This window comes from Diceros bicornis, chromosome 21, assembly GCF_020826845.1.
Source record: "Diceros bicornis minor isolate mBicDic1 chromosome 21, mDicBic1.mat.cur, whole genome shotgun sequence".
Lineage (NCBI taxonomy): Eukaryota > Metazoa > Chordata > Mammalia > Perissodactyla > Rhinocerotidae > Diceros > Diceros bicornis.
Window position 1 is genome coordinate 40,664,717 of NC_080760.1, and position 13,870 is coordinate 40,678,586.

Consider the following 13,870-nt stretch of genomic DNA (forward strand, 5'->3'; position numbering starts at 1 on the left):
ACGAAGGCAGACATAGATAATATGGAAAAAAACAGGGTGGCTGTGTTCCAGTACAACTTTATTTACAAAATCAGTTAGCAGGTCACAGCTGGCTGGCCTTTGTCTTAGAGAATGAGAGAGCAGAGGCGGAGATAGTTTTCTATTGCTGCTGTACAAATTACCATAAACTTAGTGGCTTAAAACAACACAAATTTATTATCTTACAGTTCTGGAGGTCAGAAATCCAAAAATGGGTCTTACTGGGATATGATCAAGGTGTTGAGAGGATTGTTTTCTTTCTGGAAGTTTTAGGGAAGAATCCATTCCTTGACATTTCCAGCTTGTAGAGGTCACCCACATTCCTTGGTTAGTGGTCCCCTTCCAGCAATGGCCTTACTCTGACCTCTGCTTCTGTCATCACATCCCCAACAGCCAGCATCAACCAGATATGAGTGAGGCTCTTTTAGACAGTATACCTCCCACTAAGCCATCAACTGACTGCTGTCACCCGAGTGGGCCCAGTGGACCAGTAGAAGAACTGCCAGCTGATCTCAGCCAAACTCCGAGCCTCAGAATCATGAGCTAATAAATAATTGCTGTTTTGAGCCACTAAGTTTTGCAGTGGTATTTTATGCAACAATAAATAACTGATACAGGAATGGACACCAATAGCGGCACCATTTTGTGCCCTTCTCTCCTTTTTCTGCCTTGAGAGTGGATGTGACATCTGGAGCTGCAGCAGCTGTCTTGTAACCTTGAGGGAAAGGTCAACAGAATTGTGGTATGATTGGCTCTGACATCACTGTGCTGCCAGAATAACAACAGTTCTTGTTCAGTTTTGAATTTCTTTTTGTGAGAAAGTAAACTCTTATTTATTATAATACTATAATTCCACTTATATTTGCAAACTAAAGAACTTCTAATGAATACATGGCAAGTTGCCAGGCCTCCGAGGCAGCTAGGAAAGAATCTGAGATGGCCAAGAATTAAGAAGACAGAAATGATGTTCGATGGGGGAAATCTGAGACCTGGGTCCCAGCCATGTTCTGTTTCCTCTTCTGAACCTTGACATGCCATCAGCACAAACATCCAGAGAACATCCTTCTGGGGGCGAGAGTGTGGAAAGGACCCGAGTGAGGAATGCCTGAACAGTCACTGGGGTCCAGCCTTATGATAAGACTCGGAGCTCCTGTCCCTTTGCCGAGTCTTCTGTGAAGAGAAGTGACTCATTCCTTTATGAGACTCTGAGCCCCGTGTGTTTTTACATTTTTGCCCTTTCACTGCTCTGGCCAGAAGAATTCCCAGCTTGAGGTAGTTCTCCCAAGGGAATCGTTGCTGGGAATGAGGAGTGCCTGGAAGGAGGTAGGCCTTGACTCACAGGGAAGAGTCGACCAGAGCACACAAGTGAAGGCCAGGTGGTCGTTTCAGAGGGAAACATCCCAAAGCAGGCTCAGGACGAGCATGGGTCCACTTCCCTTGCTTCTTCTTTTCTAGAAGGTTCTAGTTCAATCTGTGGAAAAACCCCCTGCACTTCCTTCCAAACACACACACACAAATGCACACACACACACCAGGATTGTGTTATTTCCTTTAATCTCCAAAAGCTCTTTTCTTCTCCATTTTGCATTGAATAATAATGGCTAATATTTATTGATTGCTTACCATAACCCAGGGCTGTGCAAAGAGCCTTCCTTCATCAGCTGAGAAAATCCTCACAGCAAGCCTGTAGGTGGGTTTTTAAAAAGCTCATTTGACAGACGAGGAAACTGAGCACAGAGAGGTTAAGTGACTTGTCCAAGGTCACACAGGCTGTGCATAGTGTAGTCAGGATTAAAATCCAGGCATTCTGACTCCAGGGTTCAAATCTTAACCACAACCCTATCTCGCCTGCAGAGGAGGGAAGCAAGGCTCAGAGAGGTGAAGTGACTTGCCTGATGTTGCGGAGCCATGACTAGGACTTGGGTCAATCTCACGACAGTTTCCTGGTTCTTTCCCTGGCCCCTCTGCTTGCCTCTGAACCCTGCTCACGGCACCACCCATCGCCCCCAGTGTAGGCCCCACCCGTGGAGAAATGAGCACCAGATCAGGAGTGTGCAAGTCAGATTTGAGCTTCATTTCTGCCCTTCACTCAGTTGGTGACCTTGGACAAATCAGTGTCCTCATCTGTCAGCGGAGACTCGGGTTCGCCCCCGCCACCCGAGAGGACTTAGCTGATCAAATGCTATTAGGGGTGTAGAAGAGCTGCGTCAACTGTGGGGTTGTTGGTGGTGTTCCTGTTGTTTTTCTGATGCCCCAGCCTCGGGGCAGCTGTTCTTCTGGCCTCGAGTTCAACCTGCAGGGTCTTGTTCTGGCGGCCGAGTGAGTCTGGGGTTTCCTGCTGCTGCTCAAAATTACCACCCTCCATAAAAGGCTCAGGGATGCTAGGGTTTTGCAATCAGGTATTGCATCAGGAAAACTCTCTGAATGGCCTCATTCTACCCTCTTCCCCGCCCAGGTGCTGGCTCAGCCAACGGGAGGTATTTCCTCTCCCACCACACAGGCAGTGCTTTGTGGCAGGAGCAGCAGGCCCTTGGATCTCTCCGGAACACCCCCAGCACAGTGCTAGTCCTCTGGGGGGGACAGGAAGAGAACCAGGAAGCTGAAGCCAGACTGGAATGGGGTGGGGGCGTGAATAGATTGGGCAGCATCTCCCCACCCCACCCTGCCCTACCCCAAAGAGCTCAAAGTCCTGCCCTGCCACTAATCCGCTGTAACACAGGCAAGTTGCACAACCTCTCTGAGCCTTGGGCTCCTCGTCTGCAGAATGGGAGCCATAATTCACTCCAATCACATAGGAGGTCAACGTGCATATACACCCTCCCTTTTTAAATTAAGTCCCCAGTAAGCGCTAGCCGTGATCATCGTTATTGTTACTCTGTGACTCTGTCTGGCTTGTTTGACCCCAGAAATACCATGGAAAAGCCACAGTTTCAGTCACCCCAGCCCTGCCACCGTGACCTTGAGACTGTTCCTCTGACCTCCGTGAACCTCGTCTTTGGAACGGGACTACACCCGCCGAGTCCGTGGGGGCAGTGGTGTGAATTCACTGAGAAAATGGGTCTGGAGGACACAGCCCAGTGCCTGGCGCAGAGGAAGTGCCCATCAATGACGGCCTTTATCACGACTCTGGCTTGGATGGGACCCTGAGGGAAGCAGAGCTCTGGGAACAGAGGAAGCGATTGTAGGGAGGTGAATGGGGAGGGGCCCTCCCCGGACGGGCAGTGAGAGTCCCCACCCGCCTGGGCCAGGCTGGGCCCGACTTCCACTTTATTCTCTAGGGTGGCATTCATCCTTACAGCCTGGGAACAGTGAAGGAGGGGGCCCTTCCAGGACTGGGCACCCTCGGGGTTTTCCCATGTCCTCTGCTCACAGGTTTCCACCCAGGGGCTCACTAAATGTTTTTAACCATCTCCTACCCCACAAACCATTTTCCCACAAACATCATTTAGGACAGACGGTGAGAGAACTGCCCACTGTCATCCGTGAAGGCAATCGGGGGTGGTGGGGGGTGTGTGCCCTTGAGCAGAAGTGTGCTGGGGCTGCCAGTGTGTGCATCTCTTCCCAATTCCATGCTCCTTGACCTCATGTGGGTACTTGAGAATGGGCCATTCTAAAGATGAGTGGGAGTATTTACACCATGGAAATTGGCAAACACTACAACCCAGAACTGATTGTCAAACATTTACCAGCACCCCACTCCCGCCCCAGAACTTGGAAATGAGGTTGTTGTCAGAGTTAAGGTAGGATATACCTTCAGTGGAGGAAACCAGGGGCCAGACCATACTGGGGTGAGAGAAGAGTTGGGAAGCCCCCCGCAAAATCGTAGCAGGGGAACTGGAGTAAATTCTGGAGAGAGAACTGGAGAGTGATGGTAATTTGGGAAGCAGAAATCTAATCAAACAGTTGTCCTGATGTCTGTTTGGAGAAAGATAGTAAGGGGCCTGGTGTGAACACAGAGGGAGCTGGTCAGAGGAGTATTAAGCATCAGCCACTGTGTGGAGGGCAGCCACACTGTCCATCATTGGCATCTCTGCCTGACCGCCCAGCATCCATGCTGTTGGCTTCCTTTTCCAGAACCCTGACTTCCCTTTCCCATGCAGCTGTGTGCCACACTGGCTGCACCCCAGGAGTGGACCGGATTGATCCACGCCAGTTACCAGTGGCGTTGGTTCGCTAGGGCTGCCATAACAAAATACCATAGGCTTAAACAATGGAAATTTACTTTCTCACAGTTCTGGAAGCCAAAAGTCTAAGACCAAGGTGATGGCAGGGTTGATGTCTTCTGAGACCTCTCCTTGGCCTGCAGGTGGCCACCATGTCCTCACATGGTTGTCCCCTGGAAGGTGTGTTATCCGTGTCCTAATCTCCTCTTCTTATGAGGACATCAGTCATACTGGATTAGGGCCCACGTGTATGACCTCGTTTTAACCTATTTACCTCTTTAAAGTCCCTATCTCCAAATACAGTCACAGTCTTAGGGACTGGAGGTTAGGACTTCAAACAAGTTAGAGGAGGAGGCACAGTCCAGCCCATAACCCCAGTAATTGGTTCAGACATCTGGCCAATGATAGGAGAGGATGTCTGCTGGAGATGGAGAAGGGTCTCTGGGGAAACCCTCTTCTCTCCTAAGGAGAGATGCTCTCTTTTTCCTTTGAAAATTGCCATGCTGGGATGTGATCCCTGGGCCTGCTGCAGCCACAGTGAGGCCAGGCTGAGGGTGGAGCCAACATGGCGGATGGTGATGTGAGCTCTCCATGGTTGAGGTGGTGAAGCAGTCAACCCTGGAATCTGCCCAAAGTCCTTTGGGTTTAAGCTGGTTTAAGTAGAGGTTTTGGTTATCCCCGGAAACATCCTGACTGCCATTTGAAGCAGAGATGGTCAGGGGTCCACCTAGGCCTCCTGTCTCCATCTTCCTGGGCTCATAGCTGGACATATTTCCCAGCTTCCCTGGGAGCTGGGTGTGGCCATGTGACTGAGTTCTCACCAACGGAATGTGAATATGAGTGGAGGGCACATGCGCCATTTCTAGGCTGAAGTGGGTGTGCCTCCTTCATGTTCTCGTCCTCTTCTAGCCAGCTGGAACCTGACATGGCTGAGACCTGGCCTTGACCACACAGATGACGTGCAAGAGCCCCAACGTGGAAGGAACCTGTGTCCCTAAATTCTGTCAATCAGGAATGGTCACCTCAGAACTTTACAGAGGAGAGAAGCAGACTGTGTATTCTTCAAACCACTGTCTCTTGGCTCTTCGTTACAGCAGCAGAGCGTTGCCTTAGCTGATACACTATCCTTACTCTGGACGGGTGAAGGGAGTTTTGCTAGCTCAAACTCGATGACAAATGTTTCCTGAAGGAGACTTTCCTGTAGGGTCAGAGATGGCTTCAAGCTCCCCTGGCTGAAATGGACTTCTTGTATCTGCCAAGTCGCCTTTGCAGATTCCGTTTGTACAGGCAACTTTCCGATAATGAGACTTCCTGTGGGTGGCTCCTCCAGGCAAAGGGAATGTGTTCATTGATCTGCTGATGCATAATCCTGGTCTGCCAGATGACTGCTTGTGTCAACGTAATTCTCACTGTATATCCACTTCCAGGAACCCGGTTCAGGTGACTCTGCCTCTGACATGTCTCTACTCTCTACAAGGACAACTTCAGGTTCCAGAGCCTGGTCCAGGAGGGGCCTTCTGGCAGAACTGACCTCTCCTTCCCGTGGGTCCCTCTTCTGGTATCTATTTCCTTCTGCTCACGCTCAGAGCTCGGTGCCACTGCCTTCCTCCCCCGTTCCACTGGGAGCTCACTGAGGGCAGGGCGGCCCCCTGCTTCCGGTGTCTAACATGATGCCCGGCACGGAGTAGGGGCTCAGTACGTGTACTCTGAATGACGAATGGCTCTGGCCAAGGAGAGAGATCCCTGCCAGAGCCCCAGTCCAGGTTCATCCCAATATGCAAAACAAGAACATTCTCCAAAGCTCTTACAACAAGTTTTGATAAGTTGAATCGTGTTTTACATGAGTTAGGTAAGCCCTGCTTCAAACCTGCAGGTGAGGCTGTATGTAATCTCATCCACAGTTTAAGCAGAGGCGAGAGACAGAGAGAGAGACAGAGAGAGAGAGAGAAAGAGAATGTCTAGGGAAGGAGCTGGAGAGAGGCATGAGGGAAGCACAAGTGCCTTGCGGCAGGCCAACTTTGGGTTTGAATCCTGGCTCCCAGTCTTTCTAATGCGTGACCTTGGGCAAGTTACTCAGTCTCTCTGAGCCTCTCTTTCCTCAGCTGGCAAATGGGGATGATAATATCGATTTGCAGGGTTCTTGTGAAGGTAAATGAGATAACGTATGCAAAGCACAGCGAGTGACATAGAGTGGGTGGTCAGAGGCGTGGCCCCTTCCCCCACAAAGGCAAATAACATTCTCCCAGGGAAGGAGGTTGCCTGAACCCAGAGGCTACGTGGACAACTCCCCCTCGGCGATCTTTCATAGAAAGCCAGATTTTTGTCTACCAGGTTTGCGTTAAGTGAGCGTATAGTGTCTGTGCAAACCATTCGTCAGCTGCTCCTGCTGACCTTGCAGCTGCCGGTCACTCAGACCAGAGGAGAAAAGACCTCTGAGAGCAGAGAGACCAGAGGCATCTAGGGGAGCAGCCGGGGCACGGTGGTCTCTTCGCCTCACTGCTCAGATGGCCTTCCTGCCCCTCCACAGTTTCCATGATCAGGCACGTGGAGACGCACCACGAACAATTGGTGACCCGGCATAGTTTGCCCCCAGCCCACTTTACCCTTCCGTTCAGTCTGCAACCATCTTCTGGAATATTGCAGGAGAGCCACAGGCCTAGAGTTTTTTCAATGGAAATCCCAGAGACCAAGACAGCCCCATGCACAGGCCCAGGCTTCCTTTGAGAATAAAGGGAGATGGGCTTGGCTGGCTGCCACCACGGCCTGGTTTAAGCTGAGTGAGGGAAAATGGTGTGTTTGAAGAGGCAAGATGAATTGCTTCAAAATAGCCTGCAGACCTCAGATCAGATCATGGTGGGGTGGGGACTTTTTTTTAACAAGAAAAGGGAAATAGCAGCCCGTAGGATATGAGTGTATATATCTGTATACATATATAGATATAGTTTTTTTTTTGATGAATGCTTTATATGTCGAGATGACTCACTGGTGAGGCAGAGCTAGTAAGGTGTGAGCACAGAGGCCTCCCTAAATCCTGAGAGATGCTCAAGGGGATTATCGGGCAATTATATGAGTGTTTAGAAAATATCTGCCTTCCTGTCAGCTCAGCTCACACTGATCCCGGCAGAACAGAAGGTGTCTCTGGTAAGCAGGGCCCCTTTGCACATGGTTGTGAAATCCATCCTGCACTCTGCTGGTTGAGCCCTCTGCCCCTATGTGGAGTAGTACCCAACCAAAGGAGGGAGCATCTTTTTCTAGTTAGCATCTAACGGTATCCTAGGGGCTGGCGAGGCCCTGCCTGTCAGACCTCCTAGTTTATTCAGAACAGTTCCAGTGCGTGCCTCACTCCCCAAGGAACCGTCGTCACTGCAACGGCCTAATGAAACATGGCTGCAGATCCATCTGGCCTGTGGGGTGCTGGTTCACGACTCCTAACATTAAATAAAAGAATCAGGCTGGCCCCGTGGCTTAGCGGTTGGGTGCTCGTGCTCCGCTGCTGGCGGTCCGGGTTCGGATCCCGGGCGCGCACTGGCGCACCGCTTCTCCGGCCATGCTGAGGCCGCTTCCCACATACAGCAACTAGAAGGATGTGCAGCTATGACATACAACTATCCACTGGGGCTTTGGGGGAAAAATAAATAAATAAATAAAATTATTAAAAAAAAAAAAAAGAATGCTTTAAAAAAAAAAAAAGAATCAGTGGCAGAGATGAATGGTGCCTCAGAGAAGGCCAGTGGTTTTCAAACATTTTTTTCTCTAAAGCAGTGGAAGCCTTTTCTCAAACAAGATCTTACAGAATAAGCGTGATGTAGAACATCTGATGAAAACTGGAACGAATGGCCCAGAATCCCACATCAGCTTTGTGCTCTCTTCCTAAGTCCCACCATCAAGCTGCAGAGTTTCAAAGAACCCGGTTGGAAAACCACCAGTTTAACATCCTCATGCAAAAAAGGAGGAAAAGGAGGCCCAAAGAGGGGAAGTGACCGGCCCACAGTCACACTGTGAGCTAATGGCAGAGCCAGGCCTGAACCTAGGTCTTCCTTGACATGAAGACCTGTGCCCTTTCCTCTGGCAAGAGAAGGAATCCCTTACATGTGCAGCAAGCTTTACAGTTGACACAGTGTTTTCACCTCTATTAGCCACTCCATGCTGCCTTCTGTCCCCCAATCCTTCCCAGCCTATAGGTGATCTTGGTGAGGGCAGGTGACTTGCCAGGTCAGTGGTTGAGGGCTGGGCCGGGGCAGCGAGGAGATTCCCCAGCTGAGTGGTAGGGAGGGTTGGCCGTTGTTCAGGTGCTAGAAGAGGAATTCAGGCAAAACAAACCAAGAGCCTGCAGACAAGGAGTGCTCACAAACAGGAAAGTAGAGCAAATAACTCTGAAGAAGGTAAGGGGTGTCTCACCTTTTGACCCAAGGCAGGCATGGAGCTGTGCTCACCCTTGGATCCAGGAAACCCCCAGCCTCCGTCTCTGAGAAGCTTCCAGTCCCACCACCCTGACAAGTGTGTGCAAACACTGGGCAGGCCACCTATGGGGACAAGTAATAGATTGTCCATGGCCCTCCAAGGCCACCTCCTCTGTGAAGTCTGCCCTGATCCTTCCTTGGATCCTTTGGCAGGATCCTTCCCTGCAAAATTATTCTCTCCCTTCTAGGCCCTGGACTGTAGCTGTTTGTCTAAATTTCTGTTTATTCTGCCTTTCCCACTATGGCTCCCTCCTGAGGGGCAGGCATTATGCTAATTACAGATCAGGTCAGGAAGAGCATTTGAAAGGTCAGAGGCATCAGTGGACATGTGAGGAGGTGGGAGAAAGAGTCTTGGTGAAGCTTCCAGCAGTCCTTCCTGGGTACCAGAGCCTCCCTTAGACCTGGGCAATCCAGCCCTGCCCTGGTCCTTTTCCAGCTGCATCCCTCCCAACGTGGCAAGGGGGTGTGCCTGCTTAGAGCCTGGATCCGCCCATCTCTAAACCCAATTCCAGGTACCCAGGGCCTGGGGGTTCCCTGCCCCAATGCCCAGAACCTGCTTCTAGGGCCCGGAGTCTCTTTCTCGGGTCTGTTTTCCCAAGGTGACCTGCTGTCCCTGCTGTGTGCACCTCTAGGCCTGGGGTGGTCATGGAAGGGCCAAGGGCAGTACCGTGGATGTGGATGGGGTTTGGCCCTGTCGGCTGGGATGTCCAGGGCATGCCCGGGAGGCCCTGCAAGCTGAGGGCTGGAGCTGTAGGGGAGGGGGAGAGAAGGGGAGTCAGGTCACAGACTCTGGTTTAGGCCCTAGTCCAGGCCCCCACAGGTGTTAGGGAGAGGCCCGCGAGGATCTAAGGCTTCCTGTGCTCTTAAAATAAAGGAAGAGAGATGTTCGGATAGAATTTCTCTTCATTGGGAGACTGGGTGGTATATAAAGTAGACAGGGGCCGGCCACATGGCATAGTGCTTGGGTTCACGCGCTCTGCTTCAGTGGCCCCGGTTCACGGGTTCGGATCCTGTGCGCGGACCTACACTACCCGTCAGCCATGCTGTGGCGGTGACCCACATACAAAATAGAGGAAGATGGGCACAGATGTTACCTCAGGGCAGGACTTCCTTAAGCAAAAAAAGAGGAAGATTGGCAACAGATGTTAGCTCAGGGCGAATCTTCCTCAAATCAATCAATCAATCAATCAGTCAATAAGTAGAAAGAGCAAGGTTGGGGGTCAGCCCCATCAGGGTTCCAATTCTAACTTGCCACCTTTCAGCTGTGTGGTCTTAGATAAGCTAATCTACTTCTCTGAGCCTTTTTGTGAATCTGTAAAATGGTGGTCATAACTATTTTGTGAGATTATTTTGAACATTAAACAAGGGAATAGGCAAGGTGCTAGCATATGGAAAGAACTCAGTAAATGTTCATTTCTTTCTCAGTTTTTGGAACCTTGTCTTAAACACTAATATCGTCTTCCTGAGATATGTCCGAATTTTGTTGTTCATTTGTTTAGAATTTAGGGTCAGGGAACATAATGCATGCTGCGTGCCTGTGAAGCCTCATGTAATGTGAAGCAGGGAGACGGAAACCGGGAGCCCTGGGGGCTCTGAGAATTTCCCAGCGTTTTAGAATGGGTAGAATACTCAGAACTTTCCTAATGTTGCTGCCAGACATTTACATGGGCATGAATGAAAATGAATCAAGCCTGAGCTCATCAGTAGCCCAACCTTGTCCAGAAAAATCAATACAGGTTTGCCCACATTATGCAATATGTGATTTCCTGAAAAGTTGGAGGTAAGTCAATTTTTTCCCCAGTTCAACATGTATTGAGCATCCGGTGTCAGCTCAGCATTGTGCTGAGGCTATCACACACACACACACACACACACACACACACACACACACACACACACAATCAGCTGCGATTCTTGCTTTCAAGGTTCCCACATTTTTTCCAAGCCACATCACAAATGCACCAAAGGAACTGGCTAATGGCATCCCGTAGTAGACCATTTTATAAAATAAAGAAACTTTTAACAGGGGAAGAATGACTTCCTATTGACTACTTACTTATATATTTGTATTTGTCAATTCGGATTTTCATAGTAATGAAATTTCTATTAAATTACATAGTAATAGTAATTTTTAATTCTGGCATATGGGAAGCCTTTAATGAATATTTGTTGACTAAATGAACAGAGTTCAAAATCCAGGCATACCCATGCCTGATCAGCATGTTTGTGTGTGGGAGGATCACCCAAAGGTACCTTTCACTTATTGGTACCTATTTGTTTCCATAAGAACCTTGTGGGGAGGGACAAGCAGGCCTTTCTTGTGCTATTTCACAGGGGAGACAACTGAGGCCCACAGAGAGCTTCTTCAAATCAGTATCTGAAAAGTCTGATGGAAGTTCAGTCCAGACTTTGCCAGCAGGGAAAGCCCCACAATGAAATCAGGACAATTTTGGCTCACTTGTTGCTGTGGCTGACCCGATCTCAGGCCCTCCCAAGGGTACATGTCTATCCTCCCAGCCATCCAGGCTGGAGGTCCCACACTTAAGTCCCTTCTTTCCCCAGTAACCACGTGCTGTTACCTTCTAGAGCTGGACATTCAACTCTGCAAGCTGTGCCCTACTCCTCAGTCCCTATCTCTGCCCAAATGCCTGTTCTCCCTTTCCATCTCTCATCTCAGGCCTTCCCTAGGGGTGACCCTCTGCCCTTGAGTACATTTATTCAATTGACATTTGCCCCTGCTTTATAATGGACACTGCGCTGGGGACTGGAGACCCACGGCTGAATAAGACGTGGCCGCTGTCCTCTGGGAACACAATTGAGTGGAAAGTGCCATGAGAGAAAGTTAGATGGAGGACTCAACAGCACCTGGGTGGACATTTAAATCTCACTGTGATGCTGGGGAAGTCTGGGTGGTGTTTTGAAGGATGAATAGGAGTTCATCTGATTAGCAAGGGGAGGGAAGGGAATTCCAGTGAGAGAGAAGAGCACAGGCAAAAGTATAGAGATGTGAATTGGCATGATGTGTTTAGGGCCGTGATGGGAGCTGGCAAGGGTTGAGTGGAGGTGAGGAGACAAGAAAGGTGAGGTTGGGGAGGGAAGAGGGGCCGGGGAAGAGGGCCTACATTTCCACACTGTGATGTCTGGATTTTATCTGAGGGTCCCTGCAAGGTTTTAGGCCAGGGCCTGATATGATCAGATTCAAATTTTAGGTAAAGTACTCTGACAGGTGTGTGGGGAATGGATTGGAGAGATAGGGACACATCTGGTTTTGTGCCCCACTCCATCCCCAGCACCTAGTAGGTGCACTGGCAGAGTGGGTGCTCAGAGTTTGTGGAACAGGTAAGAGCTGACTGCAGATCCAGGGGCAGGTCCTGACCTAAGATCATGAGAGTGGAGATGAGCAGATGGATGTGGGAAAGGTCCAGGTTTTGTATCAGTCAGGGTCTAGTCGGGAAACAGAACCAGGCCAGAAAGTTCAATGGAAAAATTTAACCTGAGGAATTAGTTACAAGGTATGGGAGGAACAGAAACAGAGCAAGGTGGTAACCAGAGATTAGCAACATCAGGAAGCCGCTGCCACCCTAAGGCTGGAGGGACAGAAGTGGTGACACTTGATCCCAGGAGCCAGAGTCCCTAAAGTGAGCCAGGATCGTGAAGAGAGGGGGTGCCAAGGTTGGGTTCCCCAGGAAGCAGACACAGAGATGCAGGAGGTTTATTAGAGAATGTTCTTGGAAGGGAAGGGAAGGAGCAGGACTGTGCAGAGGGAAAAGCTAGGCTGGATGCAATCTCAAGGAAGGTCTCAGTTGCCCCTAAATGGGAGGTCTGAAGATGGGGTGCCCTTTAGAGTCCACCCACGTCGGGGCAAGGAGGCTGAACTTTTGTACTCCCACAATCACCAGTCACTGGGTGTGGACCTCCTGGGAAGGGAGTGTGACCTTCGGCAAGGTAGCTCTTCTCAGTCAAGGCAGTTTCCAAAAAGGGCTCCCAAGGGCGATGTGTTGGGGGAGTATGGGGGGAATAAATCCTTCAGTCCTGTAGGGGAATCTGGCAGCATATGGCCATAGCCATACAGAGGGGCTGCCTGGGGTGGGGGGTGGGGGATGGAGGCACAGAGAAGGTACAGCCAGTGACCAAAGCAGAGAGAAGGGAAGAAGTAGTTGCTACCCATCTTCCCATTTCCCTCCAGGGCCTCCTACTGGGCAAACTTAGCTGGAAGCCAGTGGGCCAAGGAGCATGGGAAACGGAATTCGCAAGGGGCAGCCCCACGGAGCTGAGCAGGGGAGGGCAGGGGATGGTTCTGAGAGCAAACGGGTCTAGGGTGGACTTGGTGACCAATTGGCTGCGGGGGACAGGAAAAAGGTGGATTCAAGGGGAAATGACGGATTGGGATTCTGGCCCTGGGGGTGGATGAGGGGTTGGTGGGTGGTGATGCCTTTCTCTCAGAAGAGGCTGTGAAGGAAGCACCCACCTTGGAGGAAGATGCTGATGGGCCATGCTGAGTTTGCCATCCAAATGCAGATGCCCAGCAGGCAGCTCAGTGGATCTCAAATATTGGCACAAAATAAACTTGAAAGAAGGAAAACCTCAGGTGGTTCTTTCCTGGCCATAGGACCAAGGGCAACCTCCTCAGCGTGGCGTTGGAGCCCTTCACATTTTCCCAGACCACCTCTGCAGGCTCAGCTCCCCACCTCCCTGGCCTCTTTGAGCCAACCCTGACCTTCCTCACATCCCTCCCTCACCCGGCCACCCACCATCCTACCTCCCCCCTGAGCAACTCTCTCAATCCCACACATGCCCAGGTCAATGCTGTCTTCTAGATGGAGTCCTCCCTAACTCCTCCTTTCTTCCTACAAATTGTAATCTCCCCTGTGAGTCCCCAGGAGTGCTTCAGAGCCTGAAAGCTCCACCACTTACTAGCTATTTGATCACAGCAAGGAACTTAATCCTTGCAGGCTTCTTCCTCTGGGAAGTGGGGCAAAAAGTAACCCCACAAGGTGGTTATAGAACTGAAGCGAAGTATTATGTGTAAAGCGCTAAGAACAGTGCCTGACACATTTAGGCCTCAATTCATGTTAGCTATTATTACTATTCTAATTTTCATCTTCTAATCCCCAGTGCCTAGCCCTTCCTAGACGCTTAACTGGTGTTTGTTGAATGAATGGGGATTTAACACAGAAAAGGATTTATCCTTGGGCTCGACCTGGTTTTAGAAAATTAAGTATTTAGCAG